Source organism: Echinops telfairi, unplaced genomic scaffold (genome assembly GCF_000313985.2).
Source record: "Echinops telfairi isolate 266 unplaced genomic scaffold, ASM31398v2 ScPeMD7_5592;HRSCAF=6446, whole genome shotgun sequence".
NCBI classification, from domain to species: domain Eukaryota; kingdom Metazoa; phylum Chordata; class Mammalia; order Afrosoricida; family Tenrecidae; genus Echinops; species Echinops telfairi.
The window spans coordinates 30,056,144-30,073,438 of NW_022109491.1; the positions used below are offsets into that span (position 1 = coordinate 30,056,144).

Genomic DNA, 17,295 nt, shown 5'->3' on the forward strand with positions numbered 1-17,295 from the left:
AGAAGAGAAATAATAAAGATTTTGGCAGAAATTTAAAAAAAGAGAAAAAAAATCAAGACAAGAAGTTGGTTCATTGAAAAGATGAGCAAAATTGATAAATCATTGGCAAACCTAACAAAGAAAAAGAATGTAAAAAGCAAATTGTATGAATAGGAAATGAAATGAGTGACATTACAACAGAATAAAATGAGATAAGAAATAATCACACAGTATTATGAAAATTGTATTCCAAAAAAAAAAAAGGAAAACCTAGACGAAATGGGTAAATTTCTAGAAATACATTATTTCCCTAAATCATCACAGACTGATGTAAAAAAAAATCTCAATAAACCTATAGCATGAGAAGAAATATATCTAGTCATAAAAAACTTCTGATATCAAAAAGCCCAGGATCAGATGGGTTTACTGGGGAATTCTACCAAACATTTAGAGGAGCGTTAACATCAATCCTTTATGAACACTTTTGCAATATCCTAATGGACAATATACTACCAAACTCATTTTAGGACGCAAATATGACTTTAATACATAAGTCAGGCAAAGACACCACCAGAATGCAAAATTATAGACCAATATCTCTGATGAATATAAATGCCAAGATTTTCAATAAAATTCTAGCCAAGATGATTCAACAAAACATTTAACAAAATCATGATCAAGTGGGATTCAAGCCCAGATATGTAAGGATGGTTTAATATTAGAACAACAATCAATGTAATCCACCACAGAAACAAAGTGAAGGATAGGAACCATATGATTATATCAATCAATGCAGAAAAAGCATTTGATAAAATTCAATCTCCATTCTTGAAACAGGACCCATACCTCATACCATGTACAAGATAGATAAAACACCCAGATATAAACTACACAATTATCAAAGACTGTCAATGAAAAATTAGAAGCAAATTAGGGATCCTAAAACAAGGCATAAATATACTATCAAACATAATCTAAAATACCCACACTATAGAAGACAAAATAAAGAACTGGGACCTACTAAAAATATGACATTTATGCACATAAAAAGACTTTATCAAAAAAGTCAACGAAGAATCCACAAATTGGGAAAAATACTCAGTACTGATGCATCAGATGAAGAGCTAATTTCAAGAATCTATAGAAAGCTGTAACACCTTAACAAGAAAGATACAAATAATCCAATTAAAAAAATGGGTGCAAGACAAGACTAAACAACTTACTAAAGATTACATCTAGGTGCCAACAACCATGTGAAGAAATGTTGAAGTTCATTATCAATAAAGGCAATATGAATTACTACAACAATGAGATACCACCCCACAAGGATACTTTTAACAAAATTCAACAAACAGAAAACAGTACATTCTGGAGAGGGTATGGTGAGATTGAAACTCTTTTACATCACTGTTGGGACTGTGGAAGTGTACAAATACTATGGAAATCAGCATGGTGCTTCTTTGAACAAATACAAGTACCTTATAATTCAGCAATCTCTATATCCTAATAAAATAAAGAACACAACACGAGCAGACATATGCTCATCTATGTTTATTGCAGCAATTTATCCATAGTAGCAAAAACATGGATACAGCCAAAAACTCTGATTATAGAAGAATGGATAAACAAACTCTGGTACATTCATACAATGGAATCATATGCGTAAATAAAAAACAATGACAAGTCTCTTTCTCTCTCCCTCTCTCGCTCTTTTTAAAAATCATTTTTACTGGGGGCTCTTACAGCTCTTATAGCATTCTATACATCAATTGTATCAAGCACATTGGTACATAGTATGTTGCCATCATCATTTCCAAAACATTTTCTACTTGAGCCCTTCATATAAGCTCCTCTTTTTTTCCTGTTCCTCCCCCACCCTCTCACACTCATGAATCCTTGATCCATTGTATATTGTTATTATTATTTCATATCTTATACTGAAGACAACTCTCTTAAACACCACAAGACATGGACAAAACTAGAGACTTTTATGCTTAGTATAGTTAATCTTATAAAGATACACATTTAATGACACTATTATTATAAGGAAAAATTAAAAAAAAGAAAAGTGGTGTTTTACACCAAAGACAAGACTTTGAAGACGGCAAGGAGAGCACGGATAAGGGGCAGGGCAGGGAAAAGGGGAGTGGGGACAGGGAATTATGGAGGGAAAGCAGGGGAGACCATTTATGGAGGGTTTAATGGGTTACTATTATTGATTTGACTCGGTGAAATGGGCTGTGCAACTTACAGAATATGCTTTTTCTTGAGAGAGAGAGAGAGAGAGAGAGAGCGCGAACGAGCTCGCAGCCTTAAAAAATAACCTCCAGATTTCATACCCCTTGGATATAAATACTGGTTTGAGTGGCTATAAAAAGAGATAAAGTGAAATGAAGTGGACTTGGATTCTTTAGTGACATGGGGTGTGTGTGTGTGTGTGTGTGTGTGTGTGTGTGTGTTGTTTCTTTCTGTTGCACATAAGGTTGCTATGAATCAGCACGGACTAGATGACACCAATACAGAGTCACAGCCTCGGAAACTCACAGGGCAGTTCTACAGGGCACTCTGAGTCCGAATAGACGCGATGGCAGTGGGATGCTGAGCAAGTCATCAGAGACAGGGGACCGATGTGACGAAGACTGGACGCCGGGATTGGAGGAAGGCTCACTAAAAACTTCAAGCACAGTGAGAGGGCCTCGAAGCGTTTGCTGACGAAAATCCAAGACTGCAGCCTTCAGTACGGGTTACGACTCAATGTAAAGAAAACAAAAAACCAAAGGAAACCTTTGTACTAATGGTTAACATCATGAAAAACGAAGAAAAAAATCAGAGCAAAGCTGTCATGGGTCCTATTTTACTTGGATGCACAATCAATGCTCCTGGAAGCATCTTTCAAGAAATCAAATGATGTAATAACATCGGGCAAATTTGCTGCAAGAGGCTTCCTTTGAAGCGCTAAAGTGCAAAGATGTCACGTGAGGCCTTAGGTACGTGGAACTCAGCTAGAGTAATTTCAAAAGCCTCAGGTGCACATGAAACTGGATAATGGTGAAGGAAGACTGAGGAGGTATGGGTATATTTGAATTATAGTGTTGCCAGAGAATATACTTAAAGGACCATGGACTGTTAGAACAACAAATAAGTCTATTTGCTCGAATGCTCCTTAGAATCCAGGAGGATGAGACTCTGTCTCATATATTGTGAACGTGTTATCAGGAGGGACGAGTCTCTGGAAAAAGACATTCATTCTTGGTAAAGACGATGGTCAGCCTTAGACAGGAAGACCCTCATCGAGGTGGATTGACACAGTGGCTGCAACAACGAACTCAAACCTAACAACAATTGTGTGGATGGTGCAAGACTGGGTAGTGTTTTGCTCTGTGTTTTGTTGGGTCACTAACAATAACATGAGTCAGCTATTGTCACAACAATGTGTAACTCCTCAGTAGCACACAACAGTTTGTGCTTGCTCTCCTGCATGTGTCCATTGGCTAGGATGTTTCTGCCGATCTCATGCCCTGGAGATTGGCTGAGTGTTTGGTCATCCAGACGTGGATCAAGTAAGTATGTGGTTTTGCTTCCGGGTGCTTGTCTGGGTTGTGGGTTGAGCTCTGGTCTGTATTCACTCTGTACTCAAGTGGAGGGGCAGTCGCTAACTAGGAAAGAACTTTTAGAGGGGATGGCGGAAGGTTCGAGAAGGAAGTGGAAAAAAGTGCCATCTCCTAAAGCTGATGCTCCAAACGGCCAGAATACCACTTCCATTGGTTGAGGAAGTCACATGGTCAAGCTCAATATTCCTAGGAAGGAAAATACACTCCATCTCTCTGAGCCCTTGGCAAAAATGTAAGTGCAAAATGTTATATAGGAGACTGAAGTAAGTCAATCCACAGCATCCTCCTCCCAGGGATGACACATGACTCCCCCCCTTCTAGACCCTTCTAAACTGACTCATAACAGAGACTTCTGGCTGATCGCCAAATTTCACTTTCCTGCTCTTCTGCTGGACTCACCTAGAACGCCCTTTCCGACATTCCTTGCAGTTAGGTGGGAATATGCGTGACCAGCTCTGGCCAATGTTATGTGAGTAGAAGCAGTAAATGTAATCTTTCAGCTGACGGCTTTCTTCGGCTGGTGGCTTTGTGCGTGTGAGCGTACAACTCCAAGGATTGTTGAAGGTACAAGATGGAATGCACCCAGATCCCTGAATCACTGAGGAAAAGCTAGCCATGAAATGGGATCACCCCTTTATTATGTGGATGAGATGGAATTGTCTGTTATATTGGAACCATTCCTTTCTCAGCCTCCCTTTTTACAGCAATGAACACTCCTGAATCTAATACACGTCTTCACAAACTCATCCTTGTTACTTTGCCCTCACAGAATGACTCCCCAGAATAGGGGGCGTGGAAGTGGCTTGTAAACTGTGAAGTGCCTCACAGATGTGAATTCTGACTGTGACCAATGCTTTACTAATGTTTCAACACAAAAGGGAGTCTACGTCAGCTGCATTGATGTGGTAGAGACCTGATGCTAATAATAACTGACATTTGGAGGGAACCTGAATGCTTAGACATTCCTTTTAGTTTCCTTTATTCTTTTAAGTCCTCATCATAACCCTGAGAGACAGGGGGTTTTTCTTTCATTGCCCCTATTTCATACTTGAAAAATGGAATCCCTTTGTTAGCAATTGAATTATGCCCCCCTAAAATATGTATTTAATTTTTGGTCCTGGTGTTTACGGATGTAATCCTGCTTGGGTTTCTTTGTTATGTTAATTAAACAGTACCCACATAAGGTAGATTATAGATCACTTAAGCGCTATAAAAATAACAGATTACACACACACACACACACACACACACACACACGCAAGAAGACAAATATTGTGTGAAGATTGTCTATAAGCCAAGGAATCAAAAAAAAATCAAGGAAGAAATGCTTGTTGCATTTCTAAGATATGCCTAAGTTTGTTCTAAGTTACATTGCTGGTTGTCAGATGTGAGTTTATTATTCTGGAACCTTCTTAGCTTTTGTTGACTTTGCACCAACCAGGGTCCAAAGCCCCCCTTGGTGGGATAGGTTTTACACAGGCTGCTGAAGGTATTGGCAGGGTGACTTGTAGGAAACATTCCAGAAAGAAACTGCCTGCCCTAGGAGTCTGTTCTTGAAGACCAGAGAGTAGCAATCCTCAGGGCTTCAGCTTTGGGGAAGATATTTGCCAAGATGGTTGCCAATGCCTCTTTCCATCTCCGTATGCTCCCGCCACACCTTCTATCAAGAAGAGATGGAGTCAACTGACCCAGGTCATGAATCTGGACTGGACTTGTGACTTGCTTTAGCCAAGTCATGTAGCATGACTGTGGCAGAAGGAATGAATTGACAGTTCTGGCTTAGGATTTAGGATGCTGGGAGACGTCCATTCCATCCCTCTGGGAAGTCAAGCTGCTATGCTGTAGGGAAGTTGAGACAGTCCTGTTGGAGAGGTCACAGTAAGAAGCAACTTGGGATGTTGTAGCCTCAGCCAAGCTTCCAGCTGATATCCGTAGTCAACCTTATTACATCCAGCAGAATCACTACCTGAGTTCAGCCAACTGAAAGCATTGTGAGAGCTAAGAAAGCCTTGTCATTTTAAGCCTCTATATCTTGGGAGTGGTTTGTTAGGTAGCAATAGGCAACTTCATTTTTATTTTTGACAAGCCCTCCGGCACTTCTATTACTGATGTCCCTCAAGCCAGATGCTTCCAGTGCTATCCTTGCCACCCGCTTCCCTCTCTCCCCATGGGTTTTTGGTGTTACTTGCTTCCTCCCGTTGCTCTTTTTCACATATAAATCTTCAATGGTGCATTGGTTTAGTGGACCTGGTTGATGGCAGCCCCTCAACTGCAAAGGAGGATGAGAAAGAGTATTTCTGGCTTTGGGGTGGGGTGGATGGTGGCTGCAGGGCTCCCCAAACAGAAGGATGTGTGAAAGGTACTAGGCACGTTGGAACTAGGACGGAGGTCCACAACAATGATCAGCGCTTTTTTGGGAACTTGTTGTGTGCCTGGCACCTACCTTTGGACTTATTCATCTTCTAATGGAAAACAACATCTTGATTCCCTTCTGGAAATCAATCCCTTTTCTCACTCTCCACCCACGTGGCTTGGGTGGGATTGACTTTAGGGGCGGGCAGGGGCTTGTGATTTGGGCCAGCCATTCAGAACATTATACTTCTAGTGCATGGTTTAGGGATGAGATGTGACCCAGTCAGAGTCAACCAGGAGTAACCTTGGCTTTTTGCTGTACAGCTGGAAAAAAAATGAGGTCTTGGGCTGTAAGCATGGAACCTAGAGTTGCTGGCAGCCATCTTGCCACCATGAGAAACAGAGTTGGGGAGAGGAAGAGAGAGCCGTTATGATTGCTTTTTGAGCTTCTTGAATTCCACTGGAGTTTTTTTGTTACGTCAGCATATGCATTTTCTGTTATGTCAGCATATGCATTTTCTGTTTACACCAAGCCACTTTAAGTAGAGTTCCCCATCATTTATAATGTATCAGGCCCTTATTAAAGTTCTTGTCTAATTCCCACAGGAGGAGCTACAGTGATGTAGTGGCTACATGTTGGGTGGTTAGCTTCAAGGTCAGCTGTTTGAACCCACCAGCTTCTCCGAAGGAGAAAGATGGGACTTTCTACTCTCAGAAAGTGACCGTCTCAGAAACCCACAGGGGCAGTTCTACCCCGTCCTATAGGATCGCTCTGAGTATCGACTCGATGGCAGTGAGTCTGGTTTTAGGTTTAATACCTACAGGGCCTCTCTGGAGAATGTTTTAATTCCATTTTACACACGAGGAAAGTGGGAGATTAAATCACTTCCCCAAGGCCACATAGAGGCCGAATTCTAACCCAAGAAATCTGCTCCCAAGGGATTACTCATAGACCTTCTTCTCTCCTTGGTGGCGAGGAGGGATTCACAGAGGAGAGTGTGATATTTAACCCCAAGAGGGCATCTGCCTAAGGGAAGAAAGGAGGTTCCTGGGAGAGAAGAGCCTGGCCAATGACAGAAACCGCACCTGAAATTTGCCGTGGCCCTACTCTGGAGCCCGCACCCAGCTGCTTCCCTCCTGTAAGGGAGCATCAGACCCCATTTCTGCAGGGACACTGCTGTTCTCTGACCTCTGAACCCACGTGAACTTAGGGTCTGCACTGAGGGTCCGTCCCACCATAGTCCCTGTGGGGGTCTTCTCCTGCCTGAGAATTCAGCGTGGGGCCTGCCTCCCACTGAGACCTGCACTCTCCACCCAGGTCCTTATCACCCACGGGAGACCAGGGAGATGCTTACAGGGTTATAGAGAACAAATCCATCAGAGACAAGGGCTTCCTTCAGCAGCCCTCCCCTCTTGAACTAAAATGAGTGAATATGGTGGCACCTCCCCAAACAGGATCCATCCCAGGCCTCACCATTTTTCATCAGTGGTATAAGGGAACAATACAAATAAAACAAATGCCCAAACCCAAGCCCAACAACGCCCCCCCCCCCCACGCAAACAAATAGTTCCCAATGAAGTGTGTGTGTGTGTGTTTTCTTAAGTAACACCTGCACCTGCAGTTACTTTGATTTTCATTAAACTGAGCACCTGGCCCTGGGTATCAGTACGTGACATTTATTGGAGGTGCTTCTAGGATCCCTAGAAGTGGTCTAGGAAGGTGGGGAGAGATAGGTTGGTTGTCCCTTGGGGCCCAGATTGTTAAGCAGAGGTTTCCCAGGTTTGGGGGCCGGTGTAGTGGGGACAGCGACAGTGGGGCAAGCTGCTGGAGGGGTGTAGGGAGAAAATGAGTTTGGAGACCCCTAGGGACGAGGCCCCTGCCCGAACTAAGCTATCCAGGGCGCGAGGAAGTGAAGACGGGCGGGAAGGATAGAGGGAGTTCCCCCTTCCCATCGGAAAGGACGACGGAGACCTTTGGGTAAACTGAGGTCCAGGTCCTGGTTCTGACCATCGCCTTGGAGGCAGCCTCGGATTTACCTTTCGCCCAGCACAGGGGGCTCAGGAGGCTGATTCCTTTTCTTTGGGGGAGTAGGGCGGACATTTGGCGCCTAGTGATGGGACCAAGCATAAGCAGACAGGGAAGGGCTCAGGTGAGACAGCGCAGTCCCCCGCGAGCTTCCACTGTCTCCAGCTGCCGGGCTCCCGGCGGCCCGGCCGGGGGAGGAGCTCGGCTAGGCCCCGCCCAGAGGCGGGGCGGAGGCGGGGTCAAGAGGACCGGGCGGGGTGGGAAGGGGACGCAAGGCGGAGCGGGGCCCCACACAGGCCGCGGCGGCTGGCTCCTGCCCCTAAGGTCCCGGCGGCGGCTGGAGGAGGAAGCCAGGCGGCTGGAGGAGGAGGGAAGGCGGAGGAGGCCGAGGCTGGAGCGCCACTCGCCGCAGACTGACTTCCCCGGCTCAGCAGGGAAAGGTACCGCGCGCCACTCTCCGGTTCGCGGCCCACCGGCGCGCGCCCCGGCGCTGGCCGGGGCTGCGGCCGCCCGCGGGAGTGGTGAGGGGCCGGGAGCGGCCCCCGTGGGCCCCGAGGGCTCGTCCGGCCCCGGGCTGCGGCCGCCAGCGCGGCGCCCGGGCGGGAGGTTGGGGTGTGCGGCGTTGCGGGGGGCTCGTCGAGAGCGGTGGCGCCGCGCCCCTCTCGCTCCTCTGCAGGGAAGCGGAGGGCTGGCCCCGGGCGGCGCGGGTAGAAGACAGCCGGGTCCCCGAGGGCTGCGTGCCAGCCGGTGAGAGCACCCAGGGTGCCCAGCGGGTGCGCTCCGTGGGCGCAGACAAAGCCGGGTGCGGGCGCCCAGCGACGACTCGGGCGGCCCGGAGGGTGGCTTCGAAGAGACAGCCGGGACCCAAGGAGAGGCTGCGCCCCTCTCCTTTGGGGCTCTGTGCTTTGGAGGCCTGGAGGCGTGCTTTGGAAGCATGAAGAGCAGCTATCTTGGGAGGGCCCACTAGAGGGTCTCGGACTGGGTGGGGGTCAGGCTTGGAAAAAAGGTAGGGTGGACTTGAGTGTTCCCTTTAGGGGAGGGAAGCCACTGTCCTGGGGTTGGGGTTGGGTCTTGCTCAGAGCAGGTGGAGGGCCCTGCGAGCGAACCCCCTTGGTGTTTGCAGCAGGAGGGAGCAGGGCCTGATGGGATGAGCTAGGTGTGGATCGTGTATGGTGAGATGGGGCCCCTGGCTGTTTGCAGAAAGTGCCAATTGGTGTTACATCCCATGCCAGTCTGTGTGGGGTAACTTAAGGCAGCAGGTCCCTCTGGGGTCACTTGGAGTGGGCACGGATAGCGAGGGTAGTTGGGAGGGAATCTGAAAGATGTGCTGTGAAGGCCCTCACTTTTTCCACCTCTATCCTCCTCCTTGTTAGAGGAAGGAAAACCAAATTAAGACCAAATCCACTGCCTTGGCTTCAACTCCAACTCATGGTGACCCTATAGGACAGAGTAGAACTGCTCATAGGGTGTTGGAAACGATGTACCTTTATGAGAGTGGACAACTTCAGCTTCCTCCCTCAGTGGGTGTGAACCTCTGACCTTGCCTTATAGCCACAGATGCTGTTAAACCCACAATTCCTGCCACTTGGGCTCTGGTAGGATTTACTACTGTCCGCCTCACCATTTTTTATCAGTGGCTTCTTTAGTGTAAGAACAGCTTCTGCTACCCCACCTCCCATTTTACCTCTGACTTTTTGACCCCTCCACCTGTGACCCCACATCTCCAGATTCCCTTATACTGGACTGACGCCACTTTGGTACCTTCTCCCCTCTCCCCGGTGGCCCTTTCTTAGTCTTCTTTGCCAACAAGGGCTTCATGGAACTAAATACTGGAGGGCTCACTAGCCCCCCTCCCTTTCCCTTTCCCCTTCCCTTCTAAATACATACTCCTTACCCAGCTCTTTCCTTGTGTGTGTGTGTGTGTGTGTGGTCTTCCAAATCAAGCAAGTATTAATTTCCAAACACATAGATTTTGCATGTACATGATTTTCATCCTCATGGTTTTAAAAAGCACATCTTGTCTGACCCCAGCCTCTCTAGCTAATCATCCATAGAATGATTGGTGGTGCCTCAATATCTCACAGATATGAAAAAACCTAACCTGGGTAACATAGGACCTTTGGTGGCACCTCCCCAAACAGGATCCATCGCAGGCCTGGCCATTTCTTTAAAGAAAGACAGCCGGTGGCACCAATTCTCTCCTTTCCGGCTCTCCTCACACCCAGTTCAACAGAAAATCCTTAGACTTTTTTCCTCCTGCAAAGTCTGTTCTCTTACTACCTCTGACTTCAGGGCTATCGCCCCAGGCTAAGCTGCCATTCTGTTTTGTCTGAACTGCTGCGGTTGCTGCTAACTCTTCTTCCCGTGTCTGCACTTGCCCTCCGCTGATCCATTTTAATAGAGCAGCAAGAATGATTTAGAAAGAAATAAATGAGATCACCCCACTCCTCCGCAACCTGGTGGTTTAGAAGAAAACGAACTTGGAGTGAAATCTCAAAGCTCTCCCCTGACCCACTGGACCCTCCATGGCAGACCTCCCCAGCCTCGCCCTGACCACTGTCCTCTTTGTGCCCTCCCTGACAACCACACCAAATCACCTATTCCTCTTTAATACCCTAAGCCTTGCCTGCCCCAGGACCTTTGCTCATGCTGATCCCTCTGACCAGAATACTCTTCTGGGCTGGCTCAGCATCTTACCTTTTAGTTCTCAGTTTAAATGTTCCTTGCTCATATGCCTTCCCTAAATACCCAGTCTGGGTAGAGGTCTCCACCCTTTGATATTTTGTCAAAGTACCTGGTTTGCCCTCATTGTTATGTTCAGGCCAGCCCATAACTGCTTGTTTCACTTGTATGTTTATTTGACTTTGTCAGCTTTTCAAGGGTTGAAAAATTGACCAGGGAGCCCACTGCTGGCTGTGGAGCAACTCACACACTGCCTGGCACGTTATTGATGCTCAGGAAATCTTGAGCCAGGTGGGAAGGTTGGGATCTGGCTAGGCTGAAAGAGGTGGGTACTGCAGACAGTATAGGAGCCCTAAAGTGGCGTTAAGTGACTCCTGAAGATTTAAATTTTATTTCCACAAAAACAGTTGCAAGAATCTGAGGTGGCCATTGGGCTCTGAAAAAGGGAAGTGGGAAGGTCCGGGTGGCTTGAGGGCAGGGGAAGTGTGGGGCATATAGAGTTACTGCAGGTCACGGTGGGTTGAGGAAAAATGATTCCCTTTGTTCACTGTGGAGGAAACAAACCTAGGCCCGTTCAGTGGAAGGGTGGGTGAGCACATGGTGGAGAACCCCCTAACTTGGGAGATGGTGTGGTCTGGGAAGCCAGCCGGTGAGATTTTGTTTAGCACACTCCTTTAGATGACTGCCAGGGGCCAGCCCTGGGGCTCGGGGCATTGAGGAGGGGAGGAAACTGGAATTGAGAGGTCTTACTGTAGATTGTGCCTTTTCCGCCACCAACCAAACTCACTGCCATTGAGTTGATTCCAATTCATAGCCAACCTAGAGGGCAGGGTAGAACTATAAAACTCTCTACAGAAGCAGAAAGCCTCATCTTTCTCCAGAGGAGTGGCAAGTGGTTTCGAACTGCTGATCTTGTGGTTAGCTGACCAGTGCATAACCACACCTCAACCAGGGCTCCTCCATGCCCCTTCAGCATTCCTTATTTCCACAGAGGAGACCACCAAGGTGGGAAGGGAGCTGGACCCTGCGCAGAGTGGCCCTCTGAGATGAGTAGTGGGAGAAAGGGCTGAGTGCCCAGCCGTGGGGTGGGACTGGCATGCCTGGGTGTGGGAGCCAGGAGGCCAGCTCCTGGGGGAGGTGGGGGGAGAGTAGGCAGAGGGCAAAAGACAGACCAGGTCTGTGGTATGGTATACTCACGATACGCGGAGTGTTCTAAGGATGCAACAAACATTAATGCTCTTAAACCACTCAATAAAGTAGGTCTTACTCCCATTTTGCAGATGGAAAGACCGAGACACCTTTGGGCGACATTGCTCAGTGTCACACAGCTAAGTAGGGACAAAGCCAAGATTGGTGGCCCAGGCAGCCCTGCTCCGGAATGTGGATTCTAACTCACTGCATTTTGTGCTTCTCGTAGATACACCCTGCCCTGCTGTGGGCTTCTTAACCAACAGGTGGGTTTTCTTGCCACCTGGCAAGATGTCTGGTTCTGGGTTGGGGGCCACCTCTGCTGTAGTGGAGGAGCCCCCTGCTTGGAGTGAGAGAGGAGGTGTCCCTGCAGGAAGAACTCCAGGCCTGGGCTGAGTAACGGGGCATCTGGCACAGGTTGGGTGGTCTCTTGTTTCTGCCAGTTAGAGGTGCCCCCGTTAGAGCTGTCCCACCCCACTGGGGTCAGCGGTATCTATTTCCCCTGCTTCTTAAGGGCCCAGCTGCCCCAGGAAAAGAGAGATAGGTGTGACAGGGGCCTGGGTCTGGGATTCCATCTAGACTGTTGTGAGGTGGTGCTTCAAGTGTGGCTTTGGGAAACCAGACTTCCCTGGGCGTCTGTGACCTGCAGTGGAAGGCCGTAGCATAGCAGGAGGTAGGCAGGTTAGGGCTCAGCATAGATTTCCTTCCTGACGAGAGGTCACTTGGCCCAGGTAACTATAGTTGGCACTTGGGCTGCCGTGAGGAGCCACTGGGAACACAGGGCACTACCATCCTCTTCAGGAAAACTGAGCAAGTCACACCAGTTTGCAATTCAGCCTGGGGTCCTGGAGGCAGAGGGTCCTGAAGTCCTGCCAGAGGAGGGGATAACATTTCTCACCGGGACACTCCCTCTCCCTAACTCAGCCTGGGGAGAAGTCAGGTTGAGCACGGGGTCACGGCTACCCAGCTGCTGAGTCTGGGTGTCATGATTTAAGAACTTCCCCAGGCCCTGGAGGGATGTCTGCAGTTGTCAGCAGAGGGTGCAGTTGCTTGGGTAGAGCTTACCACTCAGAGACCTGGCTCGCAGCTTGCTAAAGCACAGGTTCTGATTCAGCCAAGTAACCTCTGGGGTATGTGATTGCGCCGGTTCCGGGGGGCCACGCTACCTGGAGGGAGGACTTTGATCTGGGTTGGTAGGGACAGGAGCAGGGGGAGTTCAGGTGGGACCTGAACACATGAAGGGGGGATGATCTCAGCTCCTGTGGACCTCGTTTTGGTTAGGGGGTGTGTGTCTGCAGGGTGTGGGTGTGGGTTGTACAGGGCAGGGAGATGTGTCGGAGAGGGTGAGGGCTGCAGGAGGTACTTAGCTAGGAGGTGCTGCTGCCTAAGGGACCTCTGGGTGTCAGGGCACCGGCTGGAAGGAGGCAGTGGGTATCAGGCTCTCCCCAAAGCCTGGGAGTTGTCTTGAGTGACTGTGCCCCAGGGCAAACTGACAAGCAGGCAGCACACTGGGGAGCTTATCTCTGCCCACAGATGAGGCAGACACTGTGGGGAGCCAATCTGGGGTCCACACCCTTCCTGCAGCCAGGATGGGGCCATGCTGGGGAGAATCACCCTCAGCCATGGCGTCTTCTTTTAAATGCCCTCAAGGTCCCTGGAGCTTTGGAGCCATCATCCCCAGCGGGCTGCGTGAGCACTCGCAGCGGACTGTTTCTTTTACTGTGGTGAGGGCTCATCCTCCACCCCAATGCCACCTTCCTGGGCACTGGGAATGGGGCATCCTGAATGCTTCTCCGCTCTGCCCCAGGTGGGCTTCTACAGGCAAAGGTCTGCTCCCCTCTGAGGATCCAGTGCTCTTGTCTGTAAAATGAGAGGCCAGTCTCCTTTCTGAGGGGTTAGTTTCAGATCACAGAGTTTGCTGGGGTGATGGGATTATAGGGGGGGATGCTGTAGCTTCCTGAGTAGCAGCAAGCACATTTTACTTTGGTGTGATATTAACCCTTGCATGGTAGTGATGGAATAGAGAGAGGGCCGAGTCTGCATGGAACGACTGCCCAGCTTGCTTTTTTTTGAGGGGTGGGATGTGAGGGTGGTGTCTCCCAAGACTCCTGGTGCAAAGCCCCGAGAGCAATGGTGGCTTTTCTTGGACAGTGGCTGTCCCTGAGGGTGCTGGTCAGGTGAAGAGGTCAGAGGGTAGCATTCACTCACCCAAAACTCCTGAGCATGGAGTTGATTCTGACTCATAGCGACCCTGTAAGGACTGCATAAAACTATCCTGGGAATTTCCACGCTTGTAAATGTTTAGTTTATGGGAGTAGAAAGCCTTGTCTTTCTCCTGAGGAGCGGCTGGTGGCTTTGAACTGCTGACCCTGTAGTTAGCAGCCCAAAGCACCTGCCAGGGCTCCTCAGCTCACCTAAAGGAGGGTGGGAAGGACAGCCACTGCCTCCGGGTAGTGCTAAGAAGGGCTTTCAGGGGAAGGACTTGAAGTGCTGTCAGACCAAGCTCCCCAAACCCTACCTCATTGCCATAGAATCCGTCCCAACTCATAGTGAGTTTCACTTACTATGGTCTTCAAGGCTGTAACCTTTATGGAAGCAGACCGCCTCAGCTTTCTCCTTTAGAGCGGCTAGTGGGTCCAAACTACTGGCCTTTAACTTAACACCCCAGCACTCTCTGGGGCTCTAAGATGCTCCACAGATCCCCTAAATGGCAGGACTGGGCTGGGCAAGCTCCACCACCCTTTGGTCCCTGCCACTGGGCCAGGCTGTACTGAGGCAAGTGGGAAGGGTGCTTTTCTGACAGATGATCCTGCTTGTGAAAACTCAAGGCTGCCAGCACCTGTGGGTAGCTAAAATTTATTGCGCACTGAACAGGGAAGAGCCTGAAAACTCATCCCCACACCCCTTTGGGAAATCCCAAATGCATTTAAGGGAATTAAAAGGGCTCCGATAAGAGCCATAGAAAAGGAACCATTTCATGTGTCCCAAATGGATCTGACCATGGAAATCATTTTTAAAAATTTATGATTTCCTAATAATATTCCCCTGGCCAGGAAAATACACACCCGATGAAGAAGGATGTTGCTCAGCAGGAGCGCGTAAACGTGGGCTTGGTAGGCTGCATGTGGTCAGCAGAACCATGGAGGGGAGGCAGGATGGATGGGTGCATGGCTTTCTAGGGGGCATGGACTTGGTGGGATGGGCAGCATTTTGACTGTCCCCAAAAGACCAAATTCACTGCCATAGGGTTAACTCCGGCTCATGCAACCCTACAGAACAGGGAAGAATGGCCCCCGTGGGTTTCTGAGACTGTACTTCTTTAAGGGGGAAGGAAGCCTCACCTTTATCTCTTGGAGTGGCTGGTGGTTTCAAACTGTTGACCTTGCAGCCAAATGGGGACCGCCAGTGAAAGAAAAGAGCACTGTAGAGGGAGGAACAGGTGACCTGGCAGGGACCTGGATTAGAGCCAGCCCTGAGCTTTTAGGTCTACTGGATGAATGAGGAACACTGGTGGTACCATGGGTACATTGTACTGCCAACTGCAAGATTAGTGGATCAAACCCACTGGGTACTTTGTGGGGGAAAGATGAGGCTCTCTTCTCCTATAAAGATTTATAGCCTCAGAGACCCCAGGGAGTAGTTCTACTCTGTCCTACAGGGTCCCTGTGATTTGGAATCAGTTTCCCAGCAGTGGGATTCAGGGTGAGTGAGTAAGGAACCTAGAAGGGCCTGTAGGATGTTAGGGATCTAATATTTGCTGCCCCTGGACCTTGGGGATCTGACAGGGCCGATCCTCCTATACCTCCCTGTCATCAACTAGTTCTGAAAGTTCTCACACAGCTCCTAATGGACAAGGTTAACAGAGCAGGGTTGTCTGCACAAGTCTCTAAATTTTCCCTGTTCAATGGGGACGGAATGACCTCTTTCTGAAGGTGGTCATGACCTTGGAGTACCTGTGGCCACCCTCACTTGCATGCTGATGTGGTAGGAGGTGGATGGGAGACACAGAAGGCAGCTGAGAGCAGTGTGCAGCTTGGGCTGGAGTCCTGATTAGATCAGAGCTGCACATACACAGGGGCAGAGTGAGGTGAGGGCCAGTCTGGTCAGCTGGCTTCTTGAGGGAGCTGGGGCAGTGGAGGAGCCTTGTGGACCTAGCCTGGGTGTGGGAGCTGGAGAATCTGGTTGTTGGGCACAGGTGGTGAGAAGGGGACAGGTCGCCTGAGGTCAGGGAGGAGGTGGCAGACACCCGCTTTGATTCATTAGGCCAGGCAGGGGGAGCTATGGAAGGTCTTTGAGTAAGGCAGTGATGGAGCAGAACTGTGCTATAATTGGAACATGGGGCTGGTGTGCAGCAAGATCAGGTTCAAAGGCTCACGAAACCTCCCTACTCTGCCCATGGCACACCCTCACTGGAACAGTGGTCTCTTTCATAGCTATAGGCCTTGGGGGAGGTCAGTTTGCTTATGTGACCCTTATCCGAGGAACTGAGTCATTTTTCCCAAACACGAAGAATCTCACCCATGTCACCTTCCTGGAAGCACTGGGTGTCGCAAGGGCAGGAGGTGGCGGTGGAGGGCTCAAAGGGCCAGGCCCCTGCTTCCTTTTCCTTTCCTTCCTGTGGTTGGCAGGAACCTCAGGCCACTGAGGCTGCCCTGCCGTGTCCCGCGCCACACCTCATTTCCTCCGAAGTGAGGACTCCGTGTTCGGGCCCTTGGCGGGAGGCAGGAGAATTGACATTTCAAACAGTCATGCAGGAGATGCGACTGAGAGGCCTGGGTGGTGAAGCCAAGTGCGTTTTCTCCCCGGCCAAATGGTGCCCCTTTCTTCCTCAAACAGGAAGAACCCAAGGTTCTTCTTGCATTCTCTTTGCCAGGGCCCAGAGGGTAAGGATAAAGAAAAGCATTGGCCTTGGCTCTGCCTGAGCACCATGGCCTGGCTGGAGGGTGCAGCCCCCCAGCCTGCCTCAGTTCAGATCCCTGTATCCTCCAACCAGGTCTTGCAGGGAGTATGGTAAGGAAGGTGCGATTGAAGACCCGGGAGGAAAGAGCACTTGGAAATGAGATACAAAGCAGAACAGAGAGCCAAACTGCCCCTTGCCAACTTTGTGCTAGGCTCCGGCGGACACATAGTTCCTGCCCTCCCCCCATTACCCCACGGAGCCTGCGCTGTGACCCCATTTCACAGATGGAGACAGTGGCAGAGCCAGCAAATGGCATGACTGGCTCTCGAACCAGGGCCACCAGGTCTGATGTCCTTCCTTTCCCCACGTTCTTCCCAGAGCCTGTACCCAAATCTGCAGTGGCGTGCGTCTCCCACCTACAACCTCCCCAAACCAGCTCAGCTCAGCTCCCCACCTCTCCTTCTCCCAGGAGAGCTGGTAAGAAGTCGACCCTAGTCAGCTAGACGTTAGGGTGCCATGGAAGCAGAAGTCACCCAGGACCTCAAATTGGGCAAATT

At 49.5% G+C, this 17,295-nt stretch overlaps 1 protein-coding gene across 3 annotated transcripts in view; it reads left to right on the top strand.

Annotated features, from left to right (window-relative positions):
* Nucleotides 1-8,307: 8,307 nt before the first annotated feature.
* SMOX (spermine oxidase) overlaps nucleotides 8,308-17,295 on the top strand; it is a 37,656-nt gene continuing 28,668 nt past the window's right edge. For 2 of the 3 annotated variants that reach the window (XM_004697855.3, XM_004697856.4), the window contains exon 1: nucleotides 8,308-8,408. The gene's annotated coding sequence lies outside the window, so the exon portion shown is untranslated. Of the gene's footprint in view, nucleotides 8,409-12,067; nucleotides 12,105-17,295 lie in introns of all 3 variants that reach the window. The other variant, XM_045295499.1, reaches the window with a different exon arrangement.